General features: G+C 28.9%; 1 protein-coding gene across 4 annotated transcripts in view; it reads right to left on the bottom strand.

Annotated features, from left to right (window-relative positions):
- LOC123295269 (high affinity cAMP-specific 3',5'-cyclic phosphodiesterase 7A-like) overlaps nucleotides 1–23,397 on the bottom strand; it is a 149,288-nt gene that overhangs the window by 73,272 nt on the left and 52,619 nt on the right. The window contains exon 1 of one of the 4 annotated variants that reach the window (XM_044876546.1): nucleotides 9,371–9,781. The exons of the other annotated variants lie outside the window; for them this stretch is intronic. The gene's annotated coding sequence lies outside the window, so the exon portion shown is untranslated. Of the gene's footprint in view, nucleotides 1–9,370; nucleotides 9,782–23,397 lie in introns of those variants that run through there. 4 annotated transcript variants of the gene reach the window in all.

The raw sequence follows: 23,397 nt of genomic DNA, 5'->3' as shown, positions 1-23,397 counted from the left end.
ATTTTTGTTCAAATTGAATGATCAAACCCACAAAAAGCTAGATTTTTGCTATCAATTACTGTCTAAATTATTCAGTTTACAAAAAAATATTTAAATAAAAAATGTTTGCGTATTTATAAACAACAACTTTGTAATTTAAAGCGTTCATCTAATATTTGTCAGTTATGAATCAGCACTTTATACCTACTACTAAGTCATCCAAATTTCTAGGTATTTGTGTCCATTGAAACTTTAGATAAACTCATCAGATAACTTATCAGAAACCATAATTTCAAATTTAAAAAATAAAAAATCCATTTTTAGTTATGACAAAGTAGAAATTGCTTACTTTTTTTTTTTGGAAATTTTTGTCTAATCACATACATAATATGTTTTCACGATAATCAATAATTTATTTTAAAGAGCACACATTTTCATTATTACCCAATCACAAGTGGGTTGTTGATAATAATCATAACAAAATTTGAAAGCTCTATGATGACGTGAATTGAATCACTAGCAAGCATAATGTTATGTGAGCCGTCTGTTACTAAATGTTTGAACGTCATAATTGAATTTATTCATTATCATCGTAATGAATCCATTGAAAAACGTCATACTAGACAAAAAGTTTAATTATTAAATATTTTATTTATAGAAAATTTTAATTTTAAAATTTAAACACCCTCAAGCTTTTATTTATTGTAACACAAAGAAAAAGATCGTGAGCAGCAAAGCTTAATTTTTTAGGTCATATTTCCATACATAAACATCGGCTCAGTGGTCGTGCGAATGAAATCGTCTTTAAAACATACGGATACTACCTAGGAGATTGCGGGTTTCTTTTCGAGGTCTTACGGGCGATCAAAGCTACACATACATTCTTCTTTTGATTAGAAATTTCCGAAGAACATTTTGGAGGCGGTTTGAAAGAGTTTCACAAAAAGCCGTTTTCCTAGTCATATAGGTGCTATAAATATAATATATGTATAGCTTTGATTGCTCGTACTTCGAAAACTAAACGTTAAAATTTTTGTGGCCGTGTGAGCTTTTGATCAGAATGATCCAAAGAACATTTTAGGGTGGGTTAGAAAAAGTTTCACAGAAAGCCATTCTCCTAGCTAATATTGCAAGGGCCTTTATGAATATTCTACCTGCACATCGGTTTGGAGGATATTTAAGAAAATTACATAAATGATATGACAATATTGTTGTAGGTAAGTATTTGGAAAATATATTTTATAATTTTTCTATAGGAATGAAAAATATTTTTGCCCTTTTAAAATTGCCTGATATTTTTTCTGATATTATACATTTTTTATTCTCAAGTGATTTTATGTTCTATAATAACGTTCTACTTCCGATATATTAAGATTTAGCTGAATTAAATTTAGAACATTAATTGTTCACTGTATATGGTAAATATGCATAAGAATTCATACACATACCCGAGTGAGCAACGAAAAGGAGTAGTAATGTTTTATCAGTCTATGTGTGTTCCTATATGGCACACAAACGCGTGGGTCGATTTGGATGATTCTTACAGCAATCGATTTTTAAATTTGTGAGTGTTACTGAAGATATGGCAATAATGAAAGTTCAATATGGCGATAACCAGACGCCATATCGAATTATGTCAACTATGTCAAGTGACGTATCATTGAATAGCTATTAAATACACAAATCGATTAACGTAATAATCATTAAAATAGGTTCACGCGTTTGGCCTCAAAAGACCAAAAATACATACGAAATAACACCCGTTATTATCGTAAATCTGACACCTTGAACACGATGAAATCTTCAAATTTCTTCATTATCAAACATACCTAAATAATATTTCAAAAGATAGTAAATAATAAGGTTTGCATTTCATATCGAAGTGTATTCTTTTCTTCCAAAGTCTCATAGCAATATCTTCTTTATTCTTAAACATAATCTTACCTAGAAGCATTATTTGGAGATATCTTAAGAATTTAAATTAATTATTAAAGATGGTTACTTTGAGGAAAAAAAACTTCTCCTGGCTTATCTTCTTAAAGCAACATTATCGATTTTAAGACGTACTCTGATTAAATATTTTGATCAGATTTACCCTATCTCATATCTGTATCAATTTATTTTTAATTTCTTTAAAAAATAGGTACTCATAAAAATAATGTAAAAACCACTTTTTAAAATATTTTATTCCCTGGTTAAAACTAATTCGAAATAATATTATCTCTGTCATTTGTAAAATTACGGTAAAATATGCAATAATATCTTATCTCTCTGAAAGCAAATTGTTCTATACATTTTTAAGGATCTACGAAGTAAGAATTTTCTTTAATTACAGACTATAACATGAAGTAAAGTTCAAAAAAACCAAAACCCTCCTAGTACAAAATTTTATAAATAAAATCTTAGATGAGAATATTTTCTTCTTTCATAACTTTAAAGCGTGATTTTGTAGTTGTCGAGTTTTAAGTTTTGAACTTTATTTATATTTAAATTATTTTGAGGTTACAATTTCTTGATAAAGTATAATAATATATGTGTTTTTGAAATGTGCTAATTAAGCTCTTTCATTTAATTCAACCGGGTATCAATATGTCCTCTAGGGGTGTATCATTATTCAATTTAATGTGACGTTATATAGCCTACAACCAGCGCACGATCAAGACGCTTCCTACGATATTTCATACTTGAGGGAACAGATGAACATAGTCTCAAATATATCATCTATATGCATACATAGATACATACTTGCCAAACAATATAATAGCCCTCGCCGTAAATAGGTAAAAATATTGTTATACTATATTACGAATGTTTTTTGTTCCTTACTATAGTATATAATGCAATGAAAATAGTGTGCATACAACACTTGCTTCGCGAGTTATATCTACTTTGATAATTGACTTCAGGACCTGTGGTTTGTGGTTTAACCCATAGAGAATTACAAATATGATCAACGCCTAAAAATTTTGAAAATTCAATTTAAAAATGGTCATAGTAGTTACTGTTATGTATACAGTGATTCGTTCAGGTGAAGAATTTCCACTGAATGTGCACAAAAATGAAGTCGGTTTTTGAAAGTCTTTAGTAGTATGCAACATACGAATGATTAAAATTCCTAATTAAACAAAGAGAATGATTCCATATGGTTCCGTTTAGTAACGTCATTAACCGGTATCACCATAGAGATTACATATAAAACTTTTTGCTAAAAGGAGATGGGCAATAATCTTTGAGCGCTTAATACAAAGAGGGAGATATAGTTTAGTGATGTCATTGCACGGTATCACCATAGAGATTATATATAATACTATTTGCTAAAGGAGATGGGAAACAATCTTTGAATGCTAATAACATCTTCGTTTTTTTATCAATTTTGTGCGTCAGATAACTAGAAGATGACTTGTTTATTTGTTTTTGTTTCTTTTGTTTTCTTAAATAAGAAATTTAAAGGAGAGTAGTGTTTTTAGCTATGCTTCAAGAAAATAGGTTCAGTTTAGAGAGAACTACAAGAAAAAGACCGCATTTGTCGGGGGTTTGCTTAAATTTTGTAAATTTCACTTGTCGTATTTTTAATATACAATGTACGGATATAACCAAGAATTCTGGTTGCGGTACTATTTTTAGAAACTTATTTTAAACGTTCTAGAGTTCTAGACTTATATCGGAAGTGAAAATTGTAAAGTATGGTATATAAATGCTTTCATATACAGAAAAATGACCATATAACGAGTGTGCTATGTTGGTTGTCAAGGGAGCAATATTTGAAGAGCTATACTTAAAAGTATATTAAATATTGGAATGGAAAGAGGAAAACGAAAAAAAAAAAATGCTTTTAAAATATTAAATTTAAAGCAACTTTTTTTTACTTCACACATGTATAGGTAAGGATATAATAATCATAATTATAATATGTATATGTGTGTATATGTGTATTTACAAGTATCTCTTCCTACCTCACAAGAATATTCTATTCTCTTATTTTCAACCATTTTTATTTTAAAATGTACAATTATGTTCACTTAATTCGAAACCGAGTTAAAAATGGTTCCAATTTTACAGACTATATGTATGAACCTCTATAAAACCTCTAAATGAACAAAGAATAGAATCTGGACGAGCGTAGCCAACCCTAACTATATTCCACAATCGATACTTTTCGTATCGATAGTAAAAAAATTTACTTTCAAAAAAACCGACTGCATTAAATAAAAATTGAAAAGAAAAAAAACAAGTTCAGTAGTTTACCTAACAACTTTAACTGGGAAGATTTTAGTCGGTTAAGATTTAAATGGGTCCCGACTGTTAAAGTCATTATGTAAACTACTGAATTGATTTTGTTCTTTTCAGTATTCAACGATTATTGTATTAAAAATAATACTGTCGTAAGAATTATTACTAGGTACAAAAATTTCGATGACGCCAACCGATTTCGATGATTCTTTTTTTAGTGTCATATTAGTTAGTGTAAAACTTTTAACAAAAAGAAAACCGACTTCAAAAGAAAAATTTTTCCTAAACAAATTAATATGCAATAAAAAGTAAAAAAATAACGATGGTATAATGTAGTTAAAATTATTGTTATTTTTGGAGTCGGTGTCAGCCAAGGGAACAGAACAGTTTGCTACATTAGCTTGGCTGACACCGACTCCAAAAATAACAATAATTTTAACTACATTATATTATCGTTGTTTTTTTTTTTTTTACTTTTTAGTGCATATTAATTTGTTAAAGAAAAGTTTTTCTTTTGAAGTCGGTTTTCTTTTTGTTAAAAGTTTTTTTTTATAGAACAATAAAATCGAAATATTGAAAAGATTCAAATTGAAATTGATTCAAAAGATTCATAATATTCCATATTCAAAAGCTTTTATTTTCAACATTTTAGTTTATATTGTTTTAGTCTTGTTTTTTTATTGGTTTTTTAATTTTTATTATTAATTGTTTGGGATTACATTACAAAATTCTATTATTATTACAAATACTACAAAGAGTATCAAACCTAACAGACAAAATTATTTATGAATTCCCATTTCAAATTTATTTGTATTTTGTTACGAGATAATCTAACCACAAAAATTGATGATATTGGTTTGTTTGTTGTATCGAGAGAAATGTTTTTAAAACCACATAAACACATTTTAAAATGGACAGCAGCGCTCGATATTGTGAATATTGTAAATTGTTCGATATATGGTCAGTTTTCATTCTAATTCTCTCGTTATATTGTTTTTCTCATCAATAAAACAACTTTAATTTAGCTAAACCGTATGAATAAAATATTGTCGTGATACTAGTACGTCGGCCAGGGAAATGTTCAGTGTAGGATGTGTGTACTCCGTACTTGGTTTTTTTCTGTAGTATTATTCGTACAGAATACGAAAATTAACTCCATTCGATCTACCAGCAGGACATATCCTATGTCGACATTTTGGATCTTGTAATAACGTGAATAAGAATTTAAGACTGAAACCTTTATAGACTTCTTATCCCTATACCTATATATTATAAATGTGAAAATCAGGATGTTTGTTTGTTTGTTACGGTTTCACGCAAAAACTAATGAATGTATTTGAATGAAACTTAACAATAACATAACTGATGTATGATCAGAATAACACATGAGATATAATTTATAAAAAAATATTTAAAAAAAAATTAAATTTAATCTGACATTACCATAAATTACAGATTTCTGTAAAAATACTCAATGTAAAATCAATTCATGGCCATTTTTATGATATACTCAATGAATTATGACTATTTTACATTTAAAAAAAATAGAAAGCCGTCCATATATTTTATTTGTGTAAAACAATCCCTACCATTATTTCGAGTGTTACAGACAGGGTATAAGAGAGAGTAAGGTAAGTGAAGGCTTTAATGCGGTGCTCTTTACCAATTACTTTTTAAGCCCAGCGAGGCGGGTGAGTATATATTTAATTGAAATTTTTTGTACTGCCAATACGTAACAATTATGCGGTCGTTAGGGAACTTATTTGGCAAGGAGCAGATATTTTTTCAAATTGAACAAATTTCTTTTCATCGCTATGTCTAGAAAATGGCCTGTCTGCCCTTTGAAAGAAAATGCTCCACATTTAATTTTATATTTAAGTGTACGATTGCAATGGAAATGTTTAATAACGTAGTAAATGCAAGCATCTTTCTCAAGAAAATGTGCCCAACCTGTAGCATCCTGTAAATATTGTACAAGTTCATACGTTACTCTAGATATTCTCTTAAGTGTCATAACACCATTGTTGTATCGTATATGTTTGGTTCTATAAAATGTTAAAATGTTATTGTGGATTTGGGAATAATCAAAATATAAGTAAACCGCACGAATATAAAAACTTTAAATGTGGGTCACTAATAATTTAGAAACATACGAAGATATTTTATTTTGAAAAACAAAAAATTTTATAAAATTATCATTTTTATTTTACTAGGAAGTTCTTCGACTGGATCTCGGGGGGCGGTCTAGACCCAGCCCTCGATTTGTTTTATTTTCAGAAACTACCCTTTCGTATTTTTATACAAAATAATTTCGCTGTTTCACATCTGTCAGGCGTGTCGCGACGGTTCAACTTTTATAATATAGGTTCTAAATATGGCTTACCAATGTGTTTATTGCTTTTGACTATACAAAAATAGGATATAAAAGATTAAAATATTTCAAATTATGGAAATCCTCTTAATTAAAAATAATTAAATTAGCATTATTAAAATAATAATGTCTATTATAAATTTTAGTAGAACAATAATAAATAGTACTACGGAAATGAGATAAAATGCATTTTATCAATGTGGTTTGGTTAGAATTTATATATTTAAATCTTCTGTCTGTTCTGTTAGCTGTTAGTACTCGAACTATTATATGCACTGACTGTGTGTGTTTGCTTGCTCTGTTTGGAATAGTTTGACAATGGCTGGTTGGTTGCTATTAATTAAATAAAACTTTATTAGTTTGTGTGTAGTATATGTACAAAATAAACCATGAATATAGAGGGTGAATTAAGCAAGAAATTAATCACTTTCTAGAAAATGAGAAAGCGATCACGCGGCTCGTATTTACTTTAAACCTGGATAAGGAAAGATCAGCCCAGTCTCGATGTTTACGATAATTAACTGAGCCTAAATGGCCGAAGACTTTGACCGGTCGTCTATTTAGACTTAGGTGGCGGGTTCGAATCCATTCAACGGCAGTGTGAACAATTAAAGTTAATGGGGGCGGTACAATTGATCACATTGTCGTCGTTTGGATAAATACGAAGTAATCGAATCCACCCACATCAAAATGTAATTGTAAATATGTATGTAGTTAAATAAATAAAGATTAACAAATAATGATGTTGGTGGCCTCTGTTATAGGCGTATATGTTAGAGAAACGGAGGTTAAACCCCATTATTTATTTATATAATTAACTATTAGCCGACACTATCAACATACTCTCAAATAGCTGTCAACTACTCCTAGATATGCTAGATCGATGGAATTTTTTTATCATCGCTACCAAATAATTCCTACAAGAAGATAAAAAATCTTCATACAAAATCAAAAAACTTAAAACTGAGCCCAAGTAATGCTCACTGATAACTATTTTACTCATCCAGTTCATCAATAACTCATGCAGTTTCAATAACTTCTCCATCTTGTGAGTAAAAGTGAAATATTTAAAATAAGCAAATACCTACAAGGCACAAATTTCGCACTTTTTGTTCTTGGCTCCTTCTAAGCCTCCGTTACATTCTTTTTTGATTTTGTCTAGTGATATACATACTTCTCTACACTGACGCTTCAATATAAATACTATAATTTTAATTGAAATTAATTTTCTAGCTAATCAAATTAAAAGTTATTAGAATAATTGGAAAATATTTTAACTCCCGCATTATATTTATTACAAAATTAAAAACGAAAGGTAATTAAATCTTCTAATTAATGTGGGCTTATCAACGTAAGGTATATCGAATCGAAAAACTTCCTGGAGCTTCTACTTAGAATTATTACTTCCCGGGATTTCTTGTGTTTTGAATACCAGTATCGAAACTGATTTTACACGTAAACAAAACAAACAAAACAATTAGTTCAGAGTTATCAGAAATTCATAATTTCCTTTAAAAAAAATGTGTGCGTTCAGTGATATTCCGTTCATATTCGAATGCGTGGAACATTTAGAGTAAAAAGACCTCTCGTTCTCAATTTCCCACTTGTTAGTTAACGAACTCACTGTGTTGCGAAGATAGAAATACGTGTAGTAGTAGATAGGTACAACGAACGGTTCGCCGCGTCGGTACGACATGTATATGATATGAAGGTATATCTTTTATGTCAGATTAATTGAATTTCATTGGCTTTTTCATTTAAAACCAGAAACCTTTTCTCTTTGTATAACAATAGTAGAAAAGGTTTTCTAGACTTATATAAATTAATATTGACATTTTATTTTGTATGATTTTATATTAAATGATATGAATTCAATTTTATTGTAATTTAAAATGAACTTTCTACCAATAAAACATTTGAACAAATTTACTATATTATTATTATGATTTAAATTTATTAGTCCTTTCAAATTAGGTGAAACTTTCAGATTTTGGAGGCAATAATGCCACCCATGCCAAGCTTTTGCCTTTAACCTGTAGAATAAAAATTTTCATAAACGTAGAAAAAAAGAGTAAGTTCAAAGATATTGGGCGTAAAATTTCCGATCAATTTGTATATATACACTTTTATTTTTATTTTAAATTAAAAAATATATATATTTTTAAATTGAATTAAATTTTTATTTAAAAAAACAATTAAAAGAAAGTAATTACACTAAACCTGCAAGGTAGCTTACCACAAAACTCATATATTTACAACAAAATACTAATGCAGATATTTGTACGAAGGGGGCATAGTTCCTACCTGGTGTCCCAGGACACTTCTCGTTCTTTTTTTCTTTAGTATAGACCTTTTTAAAGCCATGTTTGTGAATCCATGTTTAATATATATCAGCACTTCTCCTTGACTTTACCAAGAATAAAACCAATGATAAATGTTGTTACTTAGGATATTATCGTCTCTCCCTCAATAGTAGTAAAACTATGAATCGATAAAAAAGTAAGAGCTAGATAGCCAGAAGAAAATATTCAAACTTAACTTTCGCCTTGCTCATAGAGGTTGATACTTTGTTATTTGTTGTTGCCTGGGAAAATTTTGTGATGTTAAACTCTTGAAATTAAAAAATTCAATCCATTAGGTTTAGGAGAAGAAAATTGGGTCCAATTTGAATTCTAGGCAAATTATAGCTTGTAACATTTTTATTTTTCTCTAGTAATATTTTCCGAAAAATTGTATGTTTAAATAAAAGTAAAAGCTTCCATTAAGTGAATGAAAATTAAAAATACTTACAGCCGTCTCTTGTACACCACTTGTAAGCTCTTGATATGAGTCATCGCTGCCACGTCGACTGGGCGCACCACAAACGGCTCGTCGTAAAGCTCGTCCGACAAGTGTGCACAGGCCACATGCCTGTTGTACACCATGTGATTCATCTCTGGTACGTCGGTTATTACTAGATTTAGTGGTGCCGCCTCCTCCACTACTCTCTTTGCGGCCAGCACGGCCCCCACGGGACCTAGCATGCTCCAGCCTTACCGAACCTCGCCTACACAGTAGGCTCCCGAATCAAGAACATAATAACAACGACATTTAAATGTCGAACAATACACATTTAACAAAAACAAATGAAATAATTTGTATACATATTTATTGTTTAATCATTATTTTATTTGATTAAAAATTCTAATTTTATTTATTTTTTGATTAATTGATTGCTTTTTTGAATAATTATTTGTTTTTGAAATTGCAGTGTTGTGTGTTGTTACTTATTTTGGAAATTATAAACACTTGTATTTTATGTACAGAATTTTTTTATCGTTTTATTTTGTTTTAATGTTCGTCCTTATTATTTTCTATTATTATTATTAATTTATTAACTATTATTGTTTTAAATGATTGCATTTTGATTCGTAGTTGATATGTATTTTATTTATTTATTTCCTGAAACTATAGATAAAGTTTTTCGTTATTTTTTGGAATAAGAACATTACCAAGCGAGTCAGATAAGCGTGTGTTTTATGTCCTTTCTGCACCTGGAAACCAAAAGTGACTCTATTTCTTATCAGAAGCGAACGATAACACTGTTTCCACGATGACTCCCAAATATTGACCCAAGTCTGGGTTCCGACCTTCGCACGAGCCTGAGTGCAAATAAAAATGTAATTTCACGTTTGTTTTGTTGTTTATTAGCTGCTCAAAAGAGACGCAGACGATTTAAATCAGAGGGGTAAACAATTTTTATAACTTTGGATAACTCGCATAATACTGATAAGAAATTAATTGAAATCTTTTTGTTTAATTTTTAGGGCAGAGTATAATATGTGGAACAAGCGGTTAGACGTCACGAAATTATGAGGGTTCTGTATTGACATTTGAAAGCTGAACTTTTTAAAATTATCTTTTTTGTACAAAATTTTATGAAGCCAATATGAAGAATGACTGGCGAAGTCTTGGTAGATTCTATCCTGAATTTCAAAAACTATAAACGGGCAGTTGCAATTTTAATGATATTATTCATATAAGCAAAACGCCATGTAAACTAATAATCATTAAAAATATAAAATAATTGATTTAATTAGAGATAAATTTTCTGCATGGAGATACAATTAAAATATCTGAATATCATTTAAGTATACTAATTGAATGCTTATAATGTGAACTGAGTTTATTTAAATTAACTTATTTATACTATTTTATTTTATACTTGTTAAAGTATTCATTTCATTTTTGAATTGTTTATAAAAGTAAACCACACTATTTATTATACATAAATAATAACTAATTTTATATGAAATATGAATAATAATCATAATAATAACAACAATAATATTTTAGGTTTAATTTCATTTAAATGATTAAATTATTTATTTTGAGCTTAAATTTATTTTCAAATCAAATTCTGTTCGTGTATAATCGTTTTTAGCGTGGCGGGAATATTTGTGACTTTTATATCGTTTCATTATATTATTAATTTGAGTTTTCACTCAATGATTTCATCATTTATGTGATAATATTGCCTTGTGGAAAGAATCCACAACATCTGAAATTATATCTTAAAACCAGCTACCAGTGCCCTAAACAAATCAGATTGCTACTAGGTGGTTCGTAATTGTGTTCAATTCTTTCATACTAGAAATCTTATTAAAGAAGTTTAGAAAAATAACTTTATTTCAAGTAAGTAAAAGCAATTTATCTGTGGAATAGTAAACTATTAAAGGAATAATCTTAAAGAATTCATTTACTAACAATCGATGGATATAAATCAGTTACAAAATTAAATGCAAAAAATAAAGAAACACTTTCAAAAATATCAAAATAGAAGTTCTAAAACTTTAAAAGAACAAAAAAATTTAAAAGAAGCTAAAGTGTTACATGAAAATGAAATTCAAGTAAGAAAAAAATGCGCAACCAACTCCAAAAGAACTCCGAAATGTTAGATAAGAAAATGGCTTTCTGTGAAACTTTTTCTTACCCAACCTAAAATTATCTTTGGATCATTCTGAACAAAAGCATTCACTGACAAAAATTTTTAACGAATATTTTCGAGCTACGAGCGATTAAAGCTACACATACATTCTAATTACATAGCCCGTACCTCAAAAAGTACCCGTTATAAAATTTTGTGGCCATGAAAGTTTTTAATTAGAACGATCTGAAAATCAGTTTAGGGCGGTCAGAAAGCCATTTTCCTAGTTGTATACTAAAACTTTATTATATTCGTAGCTTTGATTGTCCGTAGCTCGAAAACTACGCGTTAAAAATTTTTTGGGAGTGAGAGCTTTTCATGAGAATGACCCGAAGAACATTTTAGAGTGGATTAGAAAATGTTTCATAGAAAGCCATTTTCCTATCTAATATTGCGAGGTCCTTTGCCAATGTATATATCAAAAATTTAATATATCTTTAAATTTTGAAAAGTTCACTGCATATCCATAATTATATTTCCAAAAAATGTTTGATTGATGTGTCTGCGTGTTTCCTTGCCTGTTAGTGTGAGTATCGATTCCATTAGACTTCAAAGCAGTCAACTCGGGAGAACCGAGATCTTAGAGATAGACGCCGAATTTGAAATATCTCGTTTTATAACAAGTAATAAAATTCAATAGATTTTATTTGTGTAAAATAGAAGTTTTTATCACAAGCAAAATTGTAGACAATAAAATTTACCTAATTAATTGATAAATGGATACAATCAAATCATGAATGTCATATCCATTACAGATTTTGTTTGTAAAATTTACGAAATTTTAAATATTGCGGAAATAAGTATGAACACATAGTTTCATTTCATAAAAAAGCTTAAAGTAAACAAACATTAATTACGAAATGATACTATTGTTTACCATTTGTAATAATTGAAAAGGTTATTTAAACGTCTATATATATGCAAGACTTGTATCATTACAAATTTTTATGATTGTTATTAGGAGCTGTGGGTGGTCCAAGCAATTAAATTTCAGTGTATATGTAAATATAAAAAGTTCTTCACGCAGGTGCTACATAAACTAACCGAATTTCCCTCTGAAGAATTATTTAAAACATAGTCTTGTCTTTTAAAATAAAAAACTATTTCTCTTACAATTAGATTTAATTTTTTTTTATTAAAAAAACCCTTGTGTCCTAGCAATGGTTCAAATGAATACTTATATTTTGGTTTTTGCTTGTGTACATAGATAATAGATTGGAATAGCCGCTGGTTTTCGTAATTTTATCACCATAATCAAAAATTTGAAACCTTACATCAAAATTCGAAAATTTTACTCTTGAACTTGGTGCTGCGCGTTTACCTTCGCAAGACTGTTGGTATGTCACAAAAACATGGTCTTGGTTCATAAAAATAGACTTTATCATGGTCTTGTAAGTCACTGATTATGTTGGGATAGAGTCTTTCATAAAAATTTTAATGAAATTTGTAAATTATGGATGTTAATCAATTAATTTTAATTTTATTGCGGCGGAAAAAAGTGAACTTGTTTCCAGATCTAAAGATAATGTGTAGATTTAACCTTTTTTAGGTACCTTATACATTATTTAGCTCCGTAATTATTACAAATTACATTTTTTACATTTTTGTAATAAATTATCAAATGATTTTCAAATTCTTATTTATTTATTTAATTAGTAATAAGTATTGAGGTAAATCATGCATGAGCTAAATCAACGTAACCCATAAAAAGATGAACTCATTATTATTTGGATAAATTTTATCACAAAATAATTAATCCAATTTCAAAAGCTTGCTTACGTGTTATCGGGACATAATTTAATTTTTTTTTCATTTAAAAAGCTTTAAATGGATAGATAACGATGGTCGTAGAAAAATACCCTTATGATCCTTAAAAAAATACAAAAGTAAAGTTAAATCATTGGATTTTCAATTAGAGCCTAGTATTGAATTTATCGATATAGTATAGTTCATATACAGGTCATAGCGATAAATTGTTCATAAATGGTAAAGTTTGTAAGTTTAAATATGACTCAACAATGTACAAAGGTTAACATATTATATAAAAGAATTGGTAATAATTGTCAATTTTGAACGACTGAATAAACTTTTTATTTATCTTTACGTTCACTTCAATACCTTCAGCCATATAACTCATATTTATATATAGGATGGTCAGCAAAAAACCATATACAGCTAGAAGGTTAATATAAAAAAATTAGAGAAAAAAAAATTTTGGGTGGACAAACGTGGACAAACCGTTGCCTGACAAATGAATTTTTCCCTTTGTGAAAATTCGCATTTGGGGGTGCTGAAGAAATTTTTAATTTCAATATACCTTAAAATTGAAGGGTGGACAAATAAAAATTTTGGGTGGACAAACGTAAACAAATAATTTTTAAAGGAACGACATCTTCTTTTTATGAAAACTTGCATCTGGGGGTGCTGATATAAAATTTTTTAATTCGGTCATAACTTTAAATTAGAGAGTGGACAAACGAAAATATTGGGTGGACAATTGTGGCCAAACGATGGACAAACGAATTCAATCAACAATTATGAAAATTCGAAATTGGGGGTGCATTTTCACGGAGATTTTTAAATTTGCTATCGTAGTAAATATGCTTATATATAAATAAAATTAGTGGCTTCCCGAATAGGAAAACCTATTGAAATTTAGGTCAAAATTCTCGGTCGCAAGAAAAAAAAAATTCAAATGGAGATAAGGTCGGTCGATTATATTGATGCCTTATAACTCCACTCATTTTGTACTGTGTCGGTCATTCTTTTCACTTACCAGAAATTGAACCGATCCCAATTTAAAAATCGATTTAGATATTTTTTTTTTGAATCTCAAAATATCATAGGGGTATGTACTTATGCACTCCCCTGTATATATATTTTATCTGATACATTTTTCTATATTATTTATTATCTATTGAATCGCGATTACACAATGTACGTTTTATTTATACGCCCATGGTATAAAATCTAATGCTATCTTTAATCATGTAGAAATTGTTCACTATATACTAATTAATGAGACATAAATTATTAATTATCTATTATTTAATAAAATGTTTACTATACATAAAAGAAAATTTCGTAATTTGTATAAAATGATAATTTTCTATTGTTTATTAAAACACACGAACAGATAACAGTTATACGCTAAGATACTTATTACAACATATTTTTACTTCGCGTGGGTTTCGGTTATAAACTTTGGTTAATTTTTATTTGAGAGTGAGTGGATTTGATTTATTAATATCTAAATGAAAAGTTAAACAGGTAGTCATAAATTACTTCATATCCATGGTAAATAAAAGAAAATACGTGAAAATCCAAAAGCCATTAGAAGAAATTTTAATATCATGTACAAGAAAATATATTCTTAGCATCGCAGCAAATAAATACTTTTTCCAAGAAAATTTATTAGCAATTAAATAATTATTTTCTCGAATTAAGTTTTGACACCGTTGACTCAAGAATATTTATATTCTAGTAAAAGAGGATTTAACCTAAATTATTTCCTATAGGGCCGACTGACTTGAAAATTTGACGATAAGTAGGTAAGACCTCAAGAAACTAAAGTTATATCATGTCGAGTAGTGCTTTTGCCCAGGAGGCACTAACCACCTCTTCTGGGGGTGAAAAAATATGTGTGATAATGACAACGGGAATCGAAAGAGGAATGAATTCTAAGCAAAAGTTTCATCTAACTTTTTTTTTTCAACCACTAATTTTATTTCCCGTGGTAAATTCATCAGTTTTTGTGCTAAATAAAAAATAAAAAAAAGTACGAACAGCTTTTTTTTTCGTTATAACTTCGTTAATTTTTACGCGAATGACTTGAAATTTTTTCATTTTCAGGAACTTTTATAGTATTTTAAAAAGTGTAGGATATACTTTTTTCAAATAACGTCAAATTTTTCAGTTATTGGACGTTAATACTCCAATATCTGAATTTCAATCGCCAATTACTCGGAAAAGAATTGACTTTTCGAATTACATGATACTTTTTTCTTAGAATTAACACTTCTTTCGATTTTCGTTGTTCCTTTCAACATATATGTTTCATCTTCTGGACAACAGCACCATATAATCTTTTGATCTAAAGTTGCTATAGGTCAAAATTTAGAGATTTTGTTTTTTTTTCTCCTCGTTTACTAGAACATTACTAGTTATAAAAACATCAGCCAAGTAAACAAGTTTACATAAATTCAGTAATTTTTATTAACAATGTAGTATTTTTTTACAGTTTACTGTAATCATTGACCGACTAAATTAAAAATTCTAAATCGGATGATACTTCCTTGCAGATGCATTACAGCGCTATAATAAAGTACACCCCTTACATATACAACTACTATAGTTGGCGAATAATATGTAAATTGAGGGTCAAATTTATTCTATATTTACTATAAATATGCATATCTTTATTATCTTGGAAAAAATGAGTTATAAACGTCTAAATTTAAATGGACGAAACTGCTGTAGTGTATCACATATCAGTATACTTGTGATATGGAGCAATAGAATTATGTTTACAAAAAATAATTTGAAACACTCCATCTACCTCTATTTACAGGAATTTAAAAAATTTTAATTGTAAAGGTAAAAATTCATTGCAGCAATAACTGGGTCTAGTTAAAGATGTTCCTACCAGAGTTTCTAGTATATCCATTATATCTTAATTTTCATTAAAATGTGTAAAAGAGCTACCAATCTCATCCAAATCTGTACTCAAACCACATTTTTTTGGACTTAAATTGAATATTAGACAAATTGAAAGCATGTCGAATAAGATGATCTGGTACTGATTTCTGACTGAAGGAAATGAGTTAGTTTGATGACTTTTGTAGGTTTTATTATTATTTATGTAGTTTCTTCATTTAAATTAAGAGTGTAAAACATCAGCCTCATTTTAGATGTCAATCTATATCAAACAGAAATCTTAAAATTGCTCAAGTAAGCCCATTTTGAACATGTTATTGCCCAGTATTCCATTTATGAGATCTAACAGAATATTACATAGTTTAAATTTAAAATCGTAAGTATCACACGGGATGCAAAGACGAGTATAAGCGAACTTCGTCTTCATTTTCTCGCGGAAACAAAACACTAAAAAAGGCCAAGGTTCGAAAAATTTGGACAGTAAGAAATTAAAAACAATTTGAAATTGATCGTAAATAGTAAATTAACAATTGGGTTAATAGAAACAATTTGGAAAATGATTCCAAATTTCGTTCGGGGGTTTTTGGTCTCGCTTAACACGAATATTGCGACAGAATTGGCCTCTGAGTTACCTGGTTACCAGGGTCGTTCATTATATAATCAGAAGATTATGCCAGAAGTTTATCCAACTGTGTAGATAGAGGTAAAAACATATTGTTATTGATTTTTAATATTATTTATTAAAGGTGTATGTTGTAATATAAATAACATTATTCCGTGCGAATAAAATAATATGATGATAACCAACAAAAATGTGTCTGTTTTGTTTATCATCGTAGCGGGTTTTTACATATTTTATAGTATACGTTTTCAAAATATACCTAAACAAATATTTATATTCATGTGACGACTATATACTACAGAGTATGGTAAGATGAAGTACCTAGAATATCATTTGTATTGAATCGGAGGTATTTTATCAGAATGCAGGTAGGGTAAAGAGAAATTGTCAATGTAGTTTTGTTTACGAATAAACTAAAAAGAAAACTTTTTTCTCAAAAAAATATTTATGATACATTCTGGTTATCTATTTAGAAGCTGACCATTACATATTGCCGTTTTCCGTTCATGTTTCACGAATTTTGGGCAGGAAAATTATGTGCGCAACATGTGCGTATTCCGTTTGGTTTTCATTGTAGGTACTCATTGTAAAAATTGCATTGTACTTACTTTAAATTATGCCTGTTATCTTTAACTTCTGATAACTTTCACAACTCTATTTTTTTAAATGATAAACTTTAAAAAAATACAAATAAAGCCGAATACAAAAAAAAAATACAGTCGAATTGAGAACCTCCTTTTTTTTAAGTCTATTAAAAACGATACGGTACGGAATACTTCTTTTTATACACTGTTGTGATATACCATATAAAAAATAACATTGAAATATTTATAGTGAATAAATGTTTATTTATGACACTTTAATCTCAGGATAACAAATGGATTTTTTATTCTTGCTTTTTATCATGAAAAAAAAAGAAAAAAAAACATTTTCATATATTTTCTATATTGAACATATATAGAGAGAACGGGGTAGATGAGATACGTGTGTAATGTTTAAAAATTGGTATCGACACATAGGATTACAAAAATATAAACATTAATAAGTGTGGTAACCACACAGATATGATGATCATAACTAGAATTCATTTAGAATAATTTAATTATAAAAATATAAAATTTATTGAGGCGAAAGTTTAATTATAAATTCATAATAACATTATTAACAAACAGTGTAACAAATTTTAATTAATGTTTTATTTGATTTAAAATTATATTTATTATTCATCTGATTTTTAGGTAGAATCATCATTTTTGTATCAATTATCGGGTTATTCGATACGACCGAGTATGTTTTCGCGATCGACCAAATAACCTTTTTTTAAGATTGTCGTTAGTTAGTTTGTGACGCATTCACGCAAAAACTACTGAATGGATTCGATTGAAATTTTGAACCATAAAAGATTTCTGTGAAAATAATAGACGATAAAATGTAAAAATGGTAAAATTAAATTTCATGGCCATCGGTTCTGATATACTCAATAAATTATGACTATTTTACATTAAAAAAAATTGAAAACTGTGCATATATTTGACCTATGTAAAACAATCTCTAGACCTATTTCGAATGTTATTGAAGGGGGAAAGTGAGAGCAAGGGAGGTGAGGGCTATAACGCGGTTTTTAACGGTTAGATGTCATAAATTTACATTCTTGCAACGAAAACTGATGACATTATATCGTAACAATTCTCATTATAGATTGCATATAGGAAAACAGAGGGGACGTGAGAAATCTTTGGAACGATAAGTAATCTCTGAAACTACTGAAGCGATTTTAATGAATAAAATGTCATGGGATTCATCTTGATGTAAGAAATAGCATAAGCTTTATACTTTCCTGCAAATTATAAAATGGCGACTTTCAGCCTTCTTTGTTTTGGAGAAGACATTTGAAAAAATTTATCGCGTAAGGTAACAAACAAAAAGCTATGAATATTTCTCAGGGAAATTAAGAAAGCTACAAAAGAAACAGGGGCCAAAAGAGCTGTGAAAAAAATAATATGAGCTCTGACGCCGAAGACAGGGGATTTAAGAAGTGAAGAGGAATAAACCATTCACGAAATGACACTTAAGTGAAGATTGGCTCAAACTTGATTGGAGATTGGTGAGCATCGGGCCAATATTAGAAACCAGGACTGGCCCAATTTCGTATAAGCATCAAATGATAACATCGCTTATTATTTTTAGTTAATAGCAAACTTGGTTCATTAGGCTTAGCCTAGGCTTGGGTGTGAGGTGGTAAACTAAGACCCATCCTTGCAAAACTTATCCCAGCCTCGATTATATAGTCATCAATGACATCTCCTAAATGAGAAGAAGATATCAAGCAGTGTCATAAAACTTATTTATTACTGATATGTGCGAATAACAATGAAAGCTTGATAAATTTTTATTTACGTATGGTTATTATTTTTAGTATTAGTATTTGTTTATATTTTATTTTTAGTATTATGTAATACAAAGACCTTGAAATAGCAGCAGTAAAATTTTTATTGTATCTCAATATTAGTAAAAATTCACTTTTAACCTCATCACTGGTGTCTGAACAAAAACTTTTTCTACCACTCAGTCATGGCTGTCGAACATTTTATTCCTAAAATGAAGTATACTTTTAACTGTATTCAATATTATACAAACTTAATTGTTTATGCTGGTTTCGAGATAACAAAAGTAGACTGAAATAATTTAGCTATTAGCCGGTTCATACGATAGTAAAAGCGAAATTGCGAAAAATAGTAAATGTTAAGATTAAATTTTTAGGCTGTAACCAATTAAGACAATCGAGTTCTCATAGCTGGGAATCTTTTTTCCAGAGAGTCCAACAGTTTTTAACTGCTCGATATAGTAACAACTGATCACAATCCAAGAATTACAAAATCTGAAACTCAATAAAGTTGAGTAACCATCCGCAGACATTTGCAATTTATAAGATGAAATAAAATGTCGGACAAGATATATTGCATTTGTTATTAAATTATCTTCTTATTCGAACACCGTCTTCAGCTTTTATCCTTAATAAAAGAAGTTGTTAAAATGAAATGCATCCCGGGCATCTACAAATAGGTAAGAATTTTTTTTTTTATGAAACGATAATGTTTGTGAATAATATTTGATTTGACAATTTGATTTTTTCGAAAACATAAAAATTTTGTCGATACCAAATTAGATTAGATGGTATGGCGCTTGACATGAATCCAAGAAGTCTGGGTTCGAGTGTATTTTTTTCAATTCTCGTTAATTAGGATTGCTAGACAAGATATTTGTCAATTTAGTTTACGCTGAATGTATCATATTAAAAACATCAATTATAATCGAGAGACCATGATGTAAATAAATATCGTATGCATGATTAAAATAACAATAACAAAAAATAATGATTTATTAATTTAATATTGTGTTTAAAGAAGATAGAGGAATAATTGTGTAAATCTATCAAATGAATTTAACGAAGATTAAATTCATTAATTCTTCATCATCATCCCCATTAATTCTTCTTACAAGGAAACAACTTTCCCAAGATATCTAAAACTTTGTAATAATAAATTCATAAACAGAAGGATTAAAATGAATTCCAAAATATGAATAATAATAATAAAAAAAATTGTTATAATTTATTTTATTCAAACATTATGATGACAACAATAACAAAACTATCAAATCTATATTATTCTTTATTGAATTGATTGTGTGTTACATATTACAAATAAGTTTATATACAGCCTGTCTTAAATATCATATCCAATATGAATTCAACGTTAAGTATTATTTCCTATAAGACTTCGTGTGTATGTTTCCGCTGCATGGTTAACAATGTAAGCTTATAATTTTGCAATCAGTTATAGTGGAGCCTTTATCAAACAGGAACTTAACGTTCAATTTTTACTTTTGTGGGGCAAGATTTTCAACACAGGCTGTATGTATGTTTGTATAGTAGATACTTGGCAAATATTCAAACCGTGAAGAATAACAACATTCATTTCATTTTCATAGTATATACAGGATGAGTTACGATATTAACCTGACAAATATTTTTCAACCGTTGTTATGTCCCGTACTTATGTGGCCATTTCAAGCCAACAAGCCAGTCAAAGTGGCTTCGTAAAAAAAAATTATCTTGGTTTATAGGTCAACAAAAACACACCAAAGTAGCACTAAAAGTAAACCTGGATTCGTGTAAAAAAAATTTTCTTGACTTTTAATCCAGTAAAAACATCCAGCCAACACGGTTTAATAAAATGGGCTCTATTTTTAAGTTCCTGGATTCTCTAATAAAACGATATAAAAGACGTACACACAAAGGCTAATTTTTCAGCAAATTAGTAAAACTGGCTTCGTATAAATAAGAGTAGGCTGACGAATTTGTGTCACCGCAATCACGTTTGCTTGAATTCCGAATCTTGGTGTAGACCGAGTACGATCGAATAATTGGCTTTCAAACACCGACCTTGCATATTTGGAGAATTAAGTCAGTGTGCCCAAATTTCTCACTTCTGGTAAAAAGTGAAAATGGCGAGGCATACGCGTTTGTCTTTTGTTTTTCGAAACAAGGTTTTGTCGTTACTGCCGTTTTTACCGAATGGAAGTGAGAGAATCTAGCATTGGAAAACAATAAAACATTAAGTTTAAATGGCAGTTTTCTGCGTTTTATAAGTTTTTGATAATCGAAATATAAAAGTGGATACAAATTTTCAGGGTTCTTGCTTTAAAAATAACTAATGATACACGCTTTCGAGCATTGCAGTTTTCGAACACACTAATATGTAAAATAATCAATTTACCTACATATTCTTTAATCAACTTCAAAGGTTCGATTAACATCCGAATTATTATTAAGTGCTGGTTTAGTAAAAAAGAAATAATTTCTCAATTATTCAAATTATTTGCTGGCCTGTACAATAATATTTCTCACGTCTTAGAGATATGGATACTTTACCTGACTCACCTTGTGAATATGCGAAAATACTTCTACACTGGCAATTACTGATATGATAAATATGATTTATTTATTTACAAATTTTTTTAAATATATAATATTAACGATATCCTATGAATTTATTGGTAACATCGATGAATAAATTACAAATATTCAAAAAACATTTAATAATGTTTCATTGAATACGAAAAATTAATTATAAAAAATTTTTTTTAAATAAAAAATTTAATTTTTTAATTAGTATAAAGTTTAGTGTAAACTTTTTTATTCGATTATTTTTAATTTACATATTTTGTGTGAGATGTTTAATATAACAGGGGGTGCATAAGTTGATATATCATATGAAAAAATGCTTACTCCAAATGGAATGAATGCAGAAAAAAACAAAAGATTAACTAAGTGTAATGGTGTTACCTAAAACAAGTTAAGTGAATTAAGATACTAGAAACTCTTTGACAACAATAACAAGGCTAGTGTTGAAATAAAATCAAGGATAAGACAAGCAAAGAGTGCATTTATGAAACTAAAAAAGTTCTTAACAGACAAAAAAAAAAACAAAAGTATACGTGTGCGGTTTTTAAAATGTTACGTGTGGTCAGTTTTACTTTATGCTTGTGAACTTTTGACGTTGACAGAAAATATAATAAAAACAGTAAATGCTTTTGAAATGTGGTGCTCTTAAGCTGGATGGATAATTTAAAAGCCTGGACTGGAATGTCATTGGAAGAAATGTGAGTCCCGGAAAAGTGAAAAACATGGCCTAAAGTAGTCTCTAACATCCCTTAAAGGGATATGGAACCATAATGATCTATAATTTATAAAGATATATTTTTAAAAAAATTAAATTCAGTCTGACATTTCATCACACCATCTATGAGCATCATTTTGAACCAAAAAATAAAGACTTTTGTAAAAATGGTAAACAAGATGCTATTCATGGCCATCTGTTCTGATATATTTAATGAATTATGACTATTTAACGTATAAAAAAAACTGAATACTGTATGTTTGTAAAACAATCTGTAGCGGACGCATCTTTCTGTTGACTATTAATTATTCAATAATTAATGGACGAGGAAGGCTGTGACGATGCATTTACCATAACAACATAATTGCGGAATAAATTCTCAAATATAGTTCTTTTGGTTTTATTTCGTATTTTATATCCCCTTTTCGAATATTATGGAAGAGGGATAAGTGAGAGCAAGAGAGGTGAAGCCTATAAACACGTCGGTCCTTACCAGCCTTTTAAACCAGGCGAAGCGGGCAGGTATCAAGCTAGTAATAAATAATTCTAAAACAAAGTAAAATGTAGACCACCTTTTATTTTACGTTCCCAAAATTCATATCAGAAAAAAATTACAATTTTTTCCTCAACCCATGAGTTTATGGCACATTTAGATTTACATGTGAGATACAACACTCTTGGGTATATTCTGATAAATAATACACCGGAAATGAAAATAAATCAAAAAGATGAGACTACACAAAAAAAAAAATAGTACACAAAAAACATGCACATTATTTTGTTAAAACTACTACAGTGGTAGTGTACCTAATGTGTTGTTTTCATTTAATAAAAATGTATTTTTTATGATGACACTTACGAGTCATATCTCTTAGTTTGTTATTGTTTTCAA

The sequence above is a fragment of the Chrysoperla carnea genome, chromosome 3, assembly GCF_905475395.1.
Source record: "Chrysoperla carnea chromosome 3, inChrCarn1.1, whole genome shotgun sequence".
In the NCBI taxonomy this organism is placed as follows: Eukaryota; Metazoa; Arthropoda; class Insecta; order Neuroptera; family Chrysopidae; genus Chrysoperla; species Chrysoperla carnea.
This window is presented reverse-complemented; position numbering and strand designations above follow the sequence as displayed.